The sequence below is a fragment of the Phocoena sinus genome, chromosome 11, assembly GCF_008692025.1.
Source record: "Phocoena sinus isolate mPhoSin1 chromosome 11, mPhoSin1.pri, whole genome shotgun sequence".
In the NCBI taxonomy this organism is placed as follows: Eukaryota; Metazoa; Chordata; class Mammalia; order Artiodactyla; family Phocoenidae; genus Phocoena; species Phocoena sinus.
The window spans coordinates 44,136,269-44,150,995 of record NC_045773.1 but is presented as its reverse complement, the minus strand read 5'-3'; positions in this window follow the sequence as shown (position 1 = coordinate 44,150,995).

Below are 14,727 nucleotides of genomic sequence, written 5' to 3'. Positions count from 1 at the left end.
TATTGTCAGAATTGGTTATTACCATTGTCCAGAGAGGTGTGGCGTTTCCTCTGACTTTGGAATGTGAGGGTAATTATAGGTTATGTGGCCATTCCCAGGGAAAGAAGAAGAAGGCCTTTCTTCAAAGACAGATGGGCTACTCTACAATTATGAATGTTTTGTAACCATCTTGTTCCTTTTACATTGGCTTTAGACTATGTGGTTGGCTGGCAAGGCTATTTCTGGGAAGGAAAAGGCTTCACTTCTTTCCTGAAGGTAGGGTCAAAAAAAGAAAAGAAAACAAGCTTTTCGGCCTGGATTGACAACTATAGAAAACTACCCCCAGACCACACAGCATAGCTTGGACTCAGTTGTGACAGAAGTGCTTTCTCAGAAACCATAACTCAAAAAGAGTCATGTACCACAATGTTCATTGCAGCTCTATTTACAACAGCCAGGACATGGAAGCAACCTACGCGTCCATCGACAGATGAATGGATAAGGAAGATGTGGCACATATATACAATGGAGTATTAGCCGTAAAAGAAACGAAATTGAGTTATTTGTAGTGAGGTGGATGGACCTTCAGTCCGTCATACAGAGTGAAGTAAGTCAGAAAGAGAAAAACAAATACCGTATGCTAACACATATATATGGAACCTAAAAAAAAAAAAATGGTCCTGAAGAACCTAGGGGTAGGACAGGAATAAAGACACAGACATAGAGAATGGACTTGAGGACACAGGAAGGGGGAAGGGTAGGCTGGGACGAAGTGAGAGAGTGGCACGGACATATATACACTACAAATGTAAAATAGATAGCTGGTGGGAAGCAGCCGCATAGCACAGGGAGATCAGTTCGGTGCTTTCTGATCACCCAGAGGGGTGGGATAGGGAGGGTGGGAGGAAGACGCAAGAGGGAGGGGATATGGGGATATATATGTATATGTATAGCTGATTCACTTTGTTATACAGCAGAAACTAACACACCATCATAAAGCAATTATACTCCAGTAAAGACGTTAAAAAATTTTAAAAAGTGCTTTCTCAGGCCCTGTGAGCCACCCCCTGGGTGTGCCCAGGGACACAGCATACAGACCTGTCGGGTGACCTGGCACTAGGGTGCCTCCCCAGGGAGCAAGTGGGGGCTGAATTCCAGCCCATCCTCCACTTGCCAAGCCAAGCACCCAGACTAGGGGTGTATCATCCTAAAGGAAGAAGCACCTTTGCTCACTGATCTGCCCACAAGGGGCATCTTTTGGTAATTCACAGAAAGACAAGTCACCACCAAAGGGGAATGAATCTCCTTGGACGGGAGATGTATGGCTCTACCAGACTGCCCAGGGGCAGCCCAGAGCATGGGGCCTGACACAAATGTGGCAAACTGGATTACTCTTTCCAACTCTTCAGTACCCCCACAATAGCATTATGTATCCACGTCCTTTGCCACGTGACTCTGCAGTGCCCCTCCCCCACTAGACAAGGGGGGATGTACATCTCCATCCCACTCACAAGGGTCTTGGCCATAGGAGCACGCTCTGCTCAGTGGAATGTCAGTGGAGGTGAGGTGAGCAGAGGTTTTAAATGCACCTGCTTCATCAAACTTGGCCTCTTGAGCCTCTGCCACCTGCCAGGAGAAGGGGATGCTCCCAAGGGCCTCTGGCACCAGATGAAGGAGCCCCATGGAGAACCACAGTGTGAAGCAGAACCACCTTCAATGTCCCACAGACCAATAAGCAAAAATAATAAATGTATGCTGTTCGTTACGCTGCATTATTGCAATAACAACTGACTAATATACGTGGTGATTCATGGAGTGAAATAAACTCCCTCAAAACAAAAAGCCTGGGTGGTCCAGCTAAAAGAAAGCACCCAGGGGTGAAAAGAAAACAGAAAAAACAAATCTATATTCTACCTGAGGAATGAGCAGGGAGGCTGACTCCAGCTGGAATGGAAACTGAGGACACCAGGCAAAAGTAAGTGAATTCAAAAGAGGACTTGGAAGTGATGCCTTGCCAGGTTCTGGAACTGAGCTTCCAGGCCTTTACATGGCAAGCCTGAGGCTTCCACTGTGGGTGAGGAGGGGCTCCTGAGAGTTCTGAGTGTGTCCAGATACTGTGATGTCAATCTAGGTGGGCCCAAAGTGAGTGCCATCCATAGGAGCAAAGGCCACCATGCTAGGCACCACGGGGGAGAGGGGGGGACAGGATGCCTAGAACACCTTGCTTTCAGCACGAAAGCTGCAACGCACTCCAAGAGAAACCCTTCCGAGGATGGCAGACATTTCGTCTGCGAGAGTCTTTCCACTGAGTCAGCCAGTTTTTAATGAGTGCTGTACACCAGGCAGTGTAGCCACCTCGCTGCCTTTTTTTCCACCTTGACTGAAGCTCTATCCAGCTGCAGTTGATTTGGCTTTTGCTAATACAGATGCATTTCTCACCACTTGTAGCAATGAGCTACAGAACATTCAGGTTTTACTGACTTGTAGGGAGAAACGCTGGAAAGGAGAAAGGAAGGAAATTCCTCTGCTACACTGCTTCCAACCCCAAAACAAATACCAAAGCCAAATGCTTAATTCCCAAAGGTCAGCTGGGAAATCAAGCCCACGTGTAATGTGTGTCATATTTGGGCAGAAAGAAGGACAAGACGGCCACTGTCCAAGTGGCCTGCGTCCCAGGTACAATCCTGCCAGACTCCAGGGCCACGAGGTCAATGACATCAGGGTTCACCCCATTTAAATCTGTTTACAACAGTACCCAGAAGGAATAGCTTTGCTAAGAACTTTTTGAATAACAAGAAGAAGATTCTGTTGAGAATAAGTGGACCAACAGCAGGTAACAGAGCTTTAGTAAAAACATAGAACTGTAAACTGTTTTCATGTAAAACTGAGCTTTAGTAAAGTGATACATATTGAAAACCCATCATCGGAGCTTTCACATGAATCACTGTTAATCCCTCAACCACCTTCAAGGTAAGTGTCATCATTCCTGGTTTGACACATGCAGGAATGAAGGTTAGAAAGGTAATACAACTGGGACTTCCCTGGCGGTCCAGCGGTTAAGACTCTGCACTGCAGGGGGCATGGGTTCGACCCCTGATCCCCAGTCAGGTGGTTGGGGAACTAGGATCCAATATGCTTCTAGGCCAAAAAAAAAAAAAATAAAGAAAAGAAAAAAACACAATTAACCCACAGTCACCCAGCAACTAAGTGATAGGACCTGAATTCGAATCCAATGCCAATCTGGCTCTAAAATTTATTTTCTTTCCATTATACGAAACTGCCATTAACTTTATTATTTTATATAAAGCACATATAAAATCTCAGTCTACAAACACACGTGTCTAACGGATATAATTTTCTTTGGTTTTCTATTACCCAACTTAATTTCTCTTTCAATTTCATTCCACCAGGGCCATGGTAACTTAAACTCAGGCAACTGCTTGCCCCTATCCTTCCCAGGTTGCACAGCAGGCCCTCGGGAAGCTCCATACCACGTCCCCTCGGGCATCTGGTTTTAGCCCAGTTGCGGGTAACAGGTCCACAAAGGTCCACATACACTGCCAGTGCCTACGTCAAGCACGAGCCACCATGCCTCTCTGCTTTGCTGCCTGAGTTGGGAGGCGCCCCAGCCTCCATGTCATCAAAGAAGACAATTTTGAGACCCAATCTTCCCGGGGTCTCCAGAGAAACTGAGCCCCAGGTCTTGCGGGGGTAAGTTGTTCATTACTGCCCCCTTTATTGGCTTCTCCTCCTTTCCTGACTCACTCCTCCCACCCCCTCACTTCTGCTTCCTGGGATCTCCTCCCAAATAAACTACGTACACATGAATCCTTGTCTCAGGCTCTGCTCTCAGGGAAACTTACACTAACGTGGTTTAAGTCCAAGTTCCTGGGAATTTCTACAGGGTCAAGGCATAGCAGGACGGATGGGATGGAACAACCAATGGGCCAGTCACCTGCTCCCTTAAGTATCAGCTAAGGCATTCCCATCCCATCATCCCAGTCACCAGGCTACACAGTGCTGCTGAGTTGTCCCTTGTTCCTGTCCTCTGGTCCCTCAGGCCCCACAGCTCTCTTTCCTATTTCTATGCCAGGCCACGTAGGGGGACAGAATCCCTTGATCAGGCTCTCAAAACATTCCATATAGCCGTTCCCAGACGCCCAGGGCTCTACCAAGGGAAGAACACAGAAGCCCACTCTCAGGTCTCGTCTGCCTGTGTTGGCTTTGGCTGCTTCCCCGATGCTCCATGGAGAAAGCAGAGCTGGCGACCTTCTCTCTAGGACCATCAGAGTTTGTGCTTTCATCACTTTCCTTCTGGCTCCTTTTATCCCCACCCTGGGAGAAGCCCTCTCCCCTCAAACATTCTTCCCTTCCTCATACTATGTCCCCTGAGCATTTTATCTATGCCCGAGTTCCCTCCATCCCCTGAGGGCCCCTGTTTGTAAAGCCCAAAGCCAGGAAGAAACTCGGCAGGCAAGCTTTCTGCTTGTCACTTTTGTCTCCTGAAACAATTATCTCAGGTTCCTCCCCTAGATCCTTGAAAGATTTGCGGGGAGGGGGATCACTGTGGTAAAAATAAGGGAACTGAAAATATAAACATGAGTTTCTATTGTTTTAATACCATCCTTCCACCTTTATGAGACAAATTAAGAATAATCCATGGCATGATGCAGTCCTAGGATGGAATTCCAGTATTTCTTCACCAAGTAATTGGAAGAGAACCCTTCATTTCCTCCAGATCTTTCCTGTGTCCCCCACCATTCTGGACCGGTGTCATCATTTCCTGATGTCAGGGTTTCTGCACTATGAGAAGGGGCTGTCCAGTCCTTCTACTCACACTCTGAGTTCAGGCCTGACTACAATTCTGGAGACGCTGGTTTTCCTTCCTGTCAGCTTTTCTGTAAAATGACTGTTGTAACTGGCAGTTGCCCCAGAACCATCACTCCTCCCTCCGCTCCTGTTTTTCTGTCCCCCTCCCCCCAGGGCGGCATAGTGCTGGGACTGGTACTTTCTGCTTGTGTGGCACCTGTCCCCACACTCACCAGTCCCTCCCCTCCTCCAGGTCCAGCAAGTGCATGGCTGTCCCAGGCTTGCGTCCAGACCCAGCAGACAACCATTCCATCAGCTCTCAGGAGAAACTGAGGCACAGTTCCTGATGGAGATGGCTTCTGACACTCACAGAATCACTGTGAGGCCCAAGCCTTTGACTGTCTTAGAAAGTAGAATCCCCTGGTTAAAAGGAAACATTCGTCTACTGTTTCCACAAGTGCCCTGACCTTGCTGCCCAGTTGGGTGGTTTCTGGCTGCTGCTTTTAAATACCAGCTCAAACTCTCTTCTTCTTTTTTTTTCTTTTAGAATATATATCCTTTTTTTTCTCCCTACTATTTATTTATTATTATTTTTTTTTTTGGCTGTGCCGGGTCTCAGTTGCGGCACACAGGATCTTCATTGCGGCACGTGGGATCTTTAGTTGCCGCACGCGGACTTCTCAGATGTGGCATGTGGGCATCTTTAGTTGTGGCATGCATACTTCTTAGTTGTGACATGCATGCGGGATCTAGTTCCCCAACCAGGGATCGAACCCGGGCCTCCTGCACTGGGGGCACAGAGTCATACCCACTGGACTACCAGGGAAGTCCCTCAAGCTCTCTTTCTTTAAGAACCATTCCTAACTCTGCTTCTGGGAAGAAATATCACCAAAACCCACAAAACATGCTATATCCCACGCAAAATGTACTGCACTGCCATTTTTAAAAATGAGGAAGATCTCAATATGTTGATTTGAAACCACAGCCAAGATATATTGCATGGGGAAGAAAGCAAGTGACAGAACAATGTATTTAGGATACCACTATTTGTGGATTTTAAAGGGGTTTTTAATAAATATATATGTAAAGAATATCTCTCGAAAGATACATTAAAAAAACTGAAAAATGTAGGAGTCCCTGAGGAGGGAGTCTGGGGACTAAGGATTATTTTTCCTTTTCATTGAACCAGCTTCACCATATCCCTATATGACTTTTAAAAGGGGGGAAGAAAAAGGAAAAGCACTATTAAATTAAACAAAGAGGCTCATGAAAAATAATCTATGTGTATTATAATTACTCGAGGAACCTGTTAAAAATGGCAGCTCCAGTCGGTCAGGGGACTCCAGGATCTGCATCTCTAATCAGTCCCCAAGTGATTCTCACATCAGTGGACTGTGCTCTGAGAAAACCTACCACAAAATGCTAGCCCATCGTAGGGCTGCAGGGCAGGCTGCTGAAGGCTCTGGAGGAACTGATGGAATGGAGACAGACAGTGCTGAGGGCATCTGGGCATCACCGAGGGCTGTCCCGAGGAGGGCAGCATCTCTGCTCACCCTGACACGACACTGAATAAGAAAGTAAGGTACAAGCCATTTCACCTCTCAGATCCATGACAACAATGTCACTGGATAGCGTACTTGGCAGCAGCTTACTCTGTTTGCTTGCTCCTTTCCCTTTGTAGAGGATGCTCCCCTAACCTGAATGGTTAAGCAAAATTAGAAGCAGCATAATTTTAAAAGAAAGGGGAAGCTGAGATTCACAAGCATGAATCTAAATTTGAAATCTAAACTTGAGCCCAACAAACCTTTGTAACAATCTTAAAAAAAAAAAAAAAAAACAAGCAGAGACAAAGAAAGCAATGGCAAACAATCTCCAGAATGATTTAAAATTAACTGACATCTGGTCATAAAGGGAAAGAGTCACCAGGCACCCAAACTTGAGGCAATGGTGGACGTCGAATGAATCTTGAAGACTCACAAAATTGCAGTGACCACTGGGAAATAAAGAAGTCCCCATTAAATGGTGGTGGTGATGCAAAAAGCACTATTTGGTCCTTTAGGTTGGTTTCCTGGGACTGTGTAGGCAAGAGAAACAGGTGCAGAAGAAAAGCAGAGGAACCGATTGTTTGCAGGCCAATCTGGAATTTTAATTCACACAGGCTCCAGCTGCCTGGGCCAACAGAGTTCTCAGGTGCTCTTAAGTGCTTCACAAACTAAAGCAGGCACTGGTGATGGGATGAATCCTAGGCAAAGGCTCTAGGAGCCCTGCCCAGCCCCATCCTCCTGCATCTTTCCCCTAGAAGACCAGCGAAGGAGGGTGGGGTAACCAAACAAAAGACACATGCTGGGAGTCTGTGATCCAGCTTGGAGCTGGACCTGCGGATCCCATTGGACCCCAGGCCCACAGTAAAAAGGAGAGAAAAGCCAACGTTGTCTCAACCTGATAATGAGCCAGCTTCATTATAAGATTAGCTGCCGGGATGAACAACACTCTCTTAATAGTGCACACATCGCTATGACAACCACTCACTTTGGTACCTAAAGATAACTTCATGGTGTGGCCATGCTTCTGAGACAGGAAGGAAGGGGGCAGGGCGCAACCATTAAAAGAATGACACAACCATTAAGAACAGGATTTGACAAAAACTGGTTAGAACCTAGGAAGCCCAAGACGGCAGAAGATTCGACTTCGGGTAGACCTTGAGCCCCATTCTGTGCTCACTGTAATACATTAGTATATGCTAAACGACACACTCACAGGCACCATGACAGTTCTGAGGCTGCCAGTAAAAGGCCAAAAAGTGGGTGGTACCCCAACTCCTGGAAATCCCTGCTGCTTCTCCAAGATAGCTAGAACATTCCTCCCACTCATCAGCCTATGAAATTTCCTAGCCCACGAAAACTAGCCACCACCACAACTCAATGCCGCTCTCACCTTTGAGCAGGTCCAAATGCTGTCTATGGAGTGTGTATCTCCCAGGGCCGGGGTCGCTCTCGCCTTCTGAGACGGCCCACACTCTGTCTGTGGAGTCTCTCTCTACATAAACCTGTTTTCACTTTACTACCACTGGCTCTTGAACTCTTTCCTGTGGGGAGCCAAGGACCCTCGCTTGGCAGCCTGTCCCAGAGACTGACGGAGACCTGGGACATGCCCATCCTCTCGCCCCACTTTTTCCTACAGCACTTCCTTGTTGGAAAAGAAATGCTGTTTCCTGTGGTCTCCATCATTCCGCTCCTCACAGCGCCTCCGGCTTCGCGCACAGCCTGTGCCTGTTAAGTGTATATCAGCCGACCCGCGTGCACGTCTGTGCGTGCACGTCTTGCGTGCACGTCTTGCGTGCACGTCTGTGCGTGCGGGGAGGGGTCAGTAAGGAGCCCAGGGGGTCTTGGCAGTCTTGGTTGCAGGGGTCCCGTCCAGTGCTCAAAGTTGGTCAGATTTCTTTTGGGCTCAGGCACCCAAGTGCGTTGACATAATTATTCAGGAAGTCAGGCTTGGCCAGGATTAATACTGTGATTAATTACGGTGAGAGCTTCAACAAGAGAGGGCGTGCAAGGAAGGGTCGGGGAGGGATGTGACAGCCCCTGTCTCGCCAGCTTGCCGGCAGGACGGCAGAGGAAAGTGTTGAGTGGAGAGCCGCATGGGCCTGACTGAAATGAGAAATGAGAAAAGTGCTGAAAGATTGATGGCGCCTGCAGATGGCGCAGGCTGGCGCACAGCGGGATCCCTGCAGCCCGCAGCCCGCGCCGGGCTCCGTATGCTAATGCGGGCGCCCGGGCCATGGACGGGGAGGAAGAAAAGCTGGCACAAAGGAGAGAAATGCAAATGACAGGCACGGGGATCGGTGCCGAGAATCCCGGATTAACTGCGTGAAGCTGCTGCTCGCCTGCGTTTAACCCTTTCTGAGCTGTGTTGGAGCTGCAGGAGGTTGCTGCTGGGAGGTCTGGTCTGGATCTGGGTCCAGGCCGGAGTGGGGATGCAGGAAGAAGGAGATGGGAAGAACCCAGAAACTCGCTGGTTCTTCCAGAGCGGTGACTTCTTTGGAAAAGGTCCTGGGGGGAGGGGATGGTGAGGAAGTGACCTCTGGGGTAAGAAATGCAGTGGCCCAGCTTTGCGCATCCTGGTACTGTTGGCTCCACAGGCAGCCAGAAGAGCTTCTAAGACACGAGCAGTGGAAAAGGAGGCCACGAGGAGAAAGCACGGGGACGCTGCCACGTCCAGCACCTCGACCTGGGCAGTGGATATGTGGATGGTTCCAGTATCATTTGATATTGTAAATATCAGATGTGTGCACTTTCCTGTATATCAGTTATACTCCAATCAAAAGTGAAACGAGGAAGAAAAAAAAAAAAATGAGGCCAGAGCAGAAGAGCAGAGATCTGGTTTAAAGCTTTGCAGACTTACCTTCTCTGGGAGAGAACAGCAGAGGAAATATTTCATGAATAGTGGGGGGCCCCAAACACAAGTCAGGGTCGTGGTGCTGTTGGGACCCTCCTACTTTGGGGTACACTCTCTCTCAGAGTATCACCGTGGTTGGTACTCATGGAGAGGAAAACATGCTAAAACACTGATTCATCCCCAACCTTCCTTCCTGGGGAACATGTTAGGATGAGAAGTCAGCAAGAATGCCCCAAGGAGTCCACAGGTATGTGATGTCAGGTCTGTAGACCAGCCAGGAGGAAGAAGGGGGTTCAGAATTCCAGACAATAGAATTCCGTGTAAATATAGGCAGACCTGGGAAGATACAGGTGCTGGTGATACAAGATGTTGGTGATACAGGGTTACTCAGACACGGGGGAGAACCTACATATATACGCTTCAAGAGAGAATAGAATCAGAGATTACATCTATGTAATAAAATTTAAGTTATTCACATTTCTATAATATTGATTTTTTAGGTCTGAACGACTATATATCCAGCTATTAACAATAGTTCCCTCCGTGGGATAGGAGGACTTGGACTATCTCTGTAGTGCTTGAATTTTTTTTATACTGTTCAAGTATTAGGAAAAAGTGCATAAATATAGTTTCATTTTGAAAGGAAAAAATGACAAAGCCAATGGGAACCATGGGAGTAATAAGCTCGGCCTTTCTGGTGGCCTAATTCCCCAAGATAGACTTCTGGGTGAAGAGTCTTCCCCAAAGTTCTTCCCGTTTATGAGCAGCACTGCTGAAATCCCTGCCTGTGAGTCCAGAGCGTTCCCGTCTGCTTCCCCAAGAAGCATTCCACTTGATCCCCACCATTTTACATAGGGAGGCACAGAACTGCAGACCTAGAGATTTTCAGGTTGCCATTGTCGGGGTCAGGCTGAGTGGGGAGGCGATGTCTACTGACTGCCTATTTGGTGCCCACACTGCGCAGGACACCGCAACACAGGACTTCTGCCAAGTTGCACCCTGTCGTTTTCCTGATAAGGAGACCCTTTGTGAGCAATTTGGCTTTGCCTACAGAAACTCTCCCGGGGGAGAGTGTGGAAATAACTGTCCACCCCGGATTGTGGCCACACTATCTTTGTCCAGTCTCCACAGCTCTCGGGTCCAGCCCAGGGTCCAGGACAGCAGGAGAGGGCCCACATCTGTGTGGAGAAAGGAATTAAATCTACAGCCAAGGAGAGGTAGGTGAATGTATACATATACGCACACACACCAGGAAAGGAGGCCACTTCGGGTGTTAGTTGTATTTTTTCCCCTGGGACAAACAAAATAAGGCAGATTGTCTATGCTAGAGTTCCTTTGAACCAGAAATTACAATCTTTGCTTGAAGAGACAAGAGGATTAGAAAACATTTTAAATGTCCCCCTTTTCTCCTTTCACTGCAAAGCTCCAATGAACTCCAAACCCAGGGGTATTCACTGCAACACAGCAGATTAACCATATAGGACTGGAGAGTCATTAGGGATCTTCTTTCCTTTAACTCAAGCCCCCATGTGAGGACAGGGCTTAGGGGTGGGGGTGGAGTTCCGGGAGGAGGCCACCTTTGCTAAGACGGACACAGCTTCGCTGGGCACAGCAATTATTCTAAAAACACCTGGAGCGTGAAGTTTTAAAATGCCAGAATGACGGTGGGTTAGGCTGGTGCCGAAGGTATTCTTTGTGTGATGCCCCAGGAGAGGCCGGGAAGCTTTTCCAGGAGTTGAGATCTGTCCTCTTTCTCTACCTGTCCTGAAGCAATGGCTAGGGATTTGAATCCATTGGTGCCGGGATTCTCTCTGTCCTGATTCTCACACAAGAAGAAATCCGGAAATCACAGTGGATTGCTTATGCAACAACCCCATGGAAGGGTGGCCAGGTGTTCTTTGCTTTCTGTTTCACAGATACATTCAACTGGCATTCAAAGACAAAAACAAAACAACAACAAAAAACCTGACCTGTGATGCTTTCACCAACTCCTTACACTGAAAATTGTTACAGGAGAAGAATTAAGCAGTCCTCCGCTTTTTAGGAATAGCAGTTTACACGTAGTTGATGATTTTTTTAAAATCTTCTTTGCAGAAGAACGCCAGCTAAAAGATGTAGAAGGAGTGAGCACATTTAAAAATCTCCCAGTTTGCAGCCCTGAATGAAGTGATTCAGACAATGATTATCAATGAGAGTTAAAGCCATTAGGAATTAGAGTAGAATCAAGTCATTTTTAGTTATGTGGAAGTGAGAAAATCTACATCCCATCTGTACTTTCTCAGGAATTCACCAAGATGTGAGCCCCACCCCCACCAAATAAGGGAGCAGACATGGTCCCCATGAAACAGTAGAGTCAGCAGAAACGGTGAGAAGAAGTCGGAGAGACGGGCAATCAGCTCAAACAGGAACAGAGGCCGGAAGGCTGGAGTCTGGGGGCGAGATTTGAGAGATCTTATACTGTCCAGAGTTCGGACTGAAGGCAAATAATCTAAAAACAAATGAAAAGATCTTTTTTAACTCCAGGAATAATTTAAAAACAAATGGAAAGATCTTCTTTAACTCCAGGAAAAATAAAAACCAGCCTGTTCAAGGAAGGTGCTGTGATCACAGCACACTAGCTGGCTCTGCAAGGAACAGTGTTTACGTAGTCACAACAATGCAGTCACTGTTTAATGATTTTCCACTTTAGAAATTTACCTAGAGTCAAGCAAGAAGACTCAGGATGATAGGATACAACATGAACATCCTCCGCCTTGACAGTGTAGACATTTAAGTACAGATACTGGAGTGGAAACGGGTAGGAGATCTGTAAGGGATGTTAGCACCTTCATCTTACCAAATGAGGAGGCAGAAGACACTATTATTGACCTTACAAGAAACAGAGTTTTGGGAGTTCTCTGGTGGTCTAGTGGTTAGGATTTAGTGCCTTCACTGCCAAGGGCCCTGGTTCAATCCCTGGTTGGGGAACTGAGATCCCACAGGATGTGCAGCATGGCCAAAAAGAAAAATAGTGTAAGCAAATCTCCAAAAGTGACAAATTTAACCCATAGAAACTGTAAAGAATGATACTAATATATTGGGCCATTGGAGAGAGATGGAGAGGTAGTGGAAGGGAACTAAGTCCCCATCTGTCATAGCAGGAGGTCAACAATGAATGTCCAAAATTGATCAATCTCTACTTTAAAATATGGAGGTAATTTTCAGAAGAAATAGCTAAACGTGTTGATAAGGGCCATCTCTGAAGAGTGGGGCTCGGGGGGAAAGATGAAGGAAGAAACAGTTTATACACCTTTATAAACCTTTTTGAACAATTTGAGTTTTTAACCAAGAACATATAGTACGCCTCTTAAAAGACCTATATTAAAAATATAAGGAATTCCCTGGAGGCCCAGTGGTTAAGACTCAGTACTTTGACTGCCATGGGCCTGAGTTCAATCCCTGGTCAGGGAACTAAGATCCCAAAAGGTACATGGCACAGCCCAAAGTAAAAAAAAAAAAAAATATATATATATATATGTATATATACATATATATATATACAGTTATATATATAATATACAGTTAAAAGAAATGTACACCACCATTAATTTGGGAATTATTGTCACCCCATGGATAAGTATTATGTCGATTTGTTAAAAACATACATAGAATTTACAGAATTGCAACTCAGCAATTAATATGGTAATTACTGACACCCATAATGACTGGGTCTTCCCACTCTTGAGTAGGTATGTCTCTTAAATTATTCGTGTTTTCCTTTACGTCTCTGAGTAAAATTTTTGTCGTCTGTTTATATTTTGTTTCTGTGTATTTCTTGTTGAGTTTATCCCTAAGATCTTTACATTTGTATTCCTATTTTGAATGGGATTTTTAAAGTAAAATCTATAAATGATTATTGCTGAATAGAAAAACCATTGATTCTGCTATCTTTAAATATGACCCTCATACTGTAATCTTAAATTATTGTAAATGGTTTTTCAGTCTAGTCTCTTGGGTTTTTTTTTTAAATAGGTGATAATAATACCATCCATGAGTAATGGTTAGCTCAGCCTTACTTCTGCTTATTCCTTTGCTCTATTTACTGTATTTTGTAAGTTGTTAAGTAACAGCAGCAAAGGTGAGCATCCTTGTTTCCTCCCTGATGGTAATGGGAGCCCATCTAATGTTCCACCCAAGCAGGTTTTGAGCTGGCTGCCATTGGAAGGTAACAGTTCGTGGTGGTCAAGCAGATGGGCTTTCAGATCAGACTACCTGGGTCCTGGGTCAGATGGGATCCACCGTTTACTTAGCAGGGTGACTTTAACCAATTACTTAACCTCTCTACACCTGTTTTCTTGTCTGTAAAATGGGATAACAGTGCCTACTTCATTGGGTAGCAGTGCTCATTAAATGAGATTATATGTGCAAAGCACCTATACAATGCATGGGCAGCTCTAGTCCACAGCACTTTCAAGAATCTAATATATAACACTTGTGCTGTATCATCTTGTTAGATTTGGCCTTTTGTTAGTCCTTTGAGACTATTTTGGACCCGACTCTGTCATTAGTTTTCATGGTTTCCATTAGTTCAGCAGTTTGAATCTTGCTTATTCCCTGGGGATTGGGTGGAACTTTGAGGCGCTGTATCCATTTTACACAAGGAATCCTCAGTGCCACCCTAGCTCCCTGTGGATCTTCTGTCCTCTCTTCTTTGCATGTGATTGAGAAAGGAGCATAGGCTTTAAAATCAGACAGCGGGGAGATCACAGCTCTGGACTCACTGCATGGTCTTAGGCAAGCTCTTAGCCTCTCTTGGTTTCCAGCTCCTCGTTTCTAAGTGGAATGAGAATGCCTCCCTCACGGGGCTACTTTGAACATCAAAGATGAGCAAAAGCTCACACCTAGCCTGGCACCTGTACCACCACACACTCTTCATTGCTTTCTGCTTCTCCACCCAGGACCTCTTTGTCCAAAGTCAGAAGTAGTGAGTGGCCTGGAAGGTGGGAGGAAACCAAGCTCCCTGTGATTAAGCCTGGCTCCACCTCAGGTGGCTGTATCAGTAATTTGGTCTTTCCAGGCTCAGCTCGGGTGGGAATCAGAGGTGCTGGCTCCTAGTCCCGGTACAGCAGCTACACATCTCAGGATGCTCTCGCCTCTGCAAAAGCCTCGAGAGGCCTCTCCCTTCACAGTCAGCAGCTCTGAAATCCTCAGCTGAGGGACTTGGTGTGCAACACAGAGATACAGCTCCCTCCCCTACAGAGGTCAATTCTTCCTCAGCAAGAGCCTGCTCAAAGCCCCTAGACCTTCCAGAAAGGCTCCCACAGCTCTTCGCAAAATATTTTTTATTAATATTTGGACGAGACAAAGGAATGCATTACCATGCAGCCACATCTGCAAGCAGCGGAGACGTTCAAATCGCTCTGAGTCACCCCAAGCAAATGCCACAAAACACAGACAAAAGCCCTCCTGCTGCCTGTCTTGGTTGACAGAATACCAATTATCAGCATCTGTGGATTCATCCACTTGGCACATGTGTGAGCCTCTGCTTTGTCCTGTTTGCCTAGC